The sequence below is a fragment of the Desmodus rotundus genome, chromosome X (genome assembly GCF_022682495.2).
Source record: "Desmodus rotundus isolate HL8 chromosome X, HLdesRot8A.1, whole genome shotgun sequence".
Taxonomy (NCBI): domain Eukaryota; kingdom Metazoa; phylum Chordata; class Mammalia; order Chiroptera; family Phyllostomidae; genus Desmodus; species Desmodus rotundus.
The window spans coordinates 33,489,780-33,491,265 of NC_071400.1; the positions used below are offsets into that span (position 1 = coordinate 33,489,780).

Genomic DNA, 1,486 nt, shown 5'->3' on the forward strand with positions numbered 1-1,486 from the left:
CTACTCAGCCATAAAAAAAAAATGAAACACTACCATTTGCAACAAAATGGATGCATCTTGAGAATATCATGCTAAGCAAAATAAGTCAGATGAAAAAAGTCAAGATTCATATGACTTCACTCGTATGTGGGATGTGGGATATAAAACTGAAAACAACAAATGAACAAACAAGAAAAGCAAACAAGAACTTACAGACAACACTATGGTGGCTACGAGAGGAGAAGTGGGTGGGATAGTAAAGGGTGACGGGTGTGAAATATATGGTGATGGGAGGAGATTTTACTTTGAGTGGTGGGCACACAATGTGATACATGGATAATGTATCATAGAAATGTACACCTGAAACCTAAATAACTTTATTAAGTAATGTCACTGCGATAAATTTAATTGGAAAAAACAAGAAGGAAAAAACAAAAAAACTGATATTGATGAAGCTGAAGAAAGTATGAAGGACATTAAGACTGAAAGTGATGTTGAAGAACCAGCTGAACCAGAGGATGTCCTTGACATTATGCTTGACAATAAAAACAAAAGAAATAGAACAATGTCAAGTTCCCAGATGAGGATGAAACTCTAGAGAAAGACAAAGCTTGAGAAGGTGAAGACAGCAAAAAAGATGATGGGTATCTCACTCACTAACCAGAAAAGCCTTGCTTGGGGAGACTCAGAAAGAGGAGTTACTGAATTGAATGTTCAACATCATGAGGGAAAAGAATTCAGATAAGGTTGCTGGAGAGAAAAGAAAATTTGACATGAAACCTACACAGGTCGCCTTAGTAGGAACCATGAAAACTTCTTTTGTCAACTTTACAGATATCTCTAAACTATTACATTGCATTGTCAGCCCAAACATCTCACTGTGTTTTTATTGGCTGAATTGGGTACAAGTGGTTCTATCAATGGTAACAACCAACTTGTAATCAAATGAAGATTCCAACAGAAACAGATATAAATGTTTTGAGAAGATATATCAAGGGATACGTCACCTGCCACATGTGCCAATCACCTGACATAATCCTACAAGAGGACATCTGACTCTACTTCTTGCAGTGTGAAACTTGTCATTCTTGATGTTCTGTTGCCAGCATCAAAACCGGCTTCCAGGCTGTCACAGGCAAATGAACACATCTCCGTGCCAAAGTTCACTAACTTGATAATCACCCCTGATTTTGCAAAGTGTGCTGTGGCAATTTGGCTGGACAGGTTTGCCATCAGAGTAGATATACCATCATATTAAAAACAACATAGAAAAGATGCCAAGCTCTTTGGCGTGTGGCTGGTTAATCTGAAATCCTTGCAAGATGCCAGTGCTCAAGCTGTTGTCATAGTCATTGCTTATTTTACCAACTGTCAGATCACATGGTGGGGTAAGGCAGTGCTTTTTAAAAACCATTCACAAACTTCTGTAAAATGCAAGATAAATTAAAGTTATAATAGTGATAAAAGAATTTAAATCCTATTTATATCAATTAACTGATGGTAAAAA

The 1,486-nt window shown here is 37.0% G+C and overlaps 1 pseudogene; it reads left to right on the forward strand.

Annotated features, from left to right (window-relative positions):
- Window positions 1–373: 373 nt before the first annotated feature.
- Window positions 374–1,122, forward strand: LOC112303862 (eukaryotic translation initiation factor 2 subunit 2 pseudogene; annotated as a pseudogene).
- Window positions 1,123–1,486: the final 364 nt, after the last annotated feature.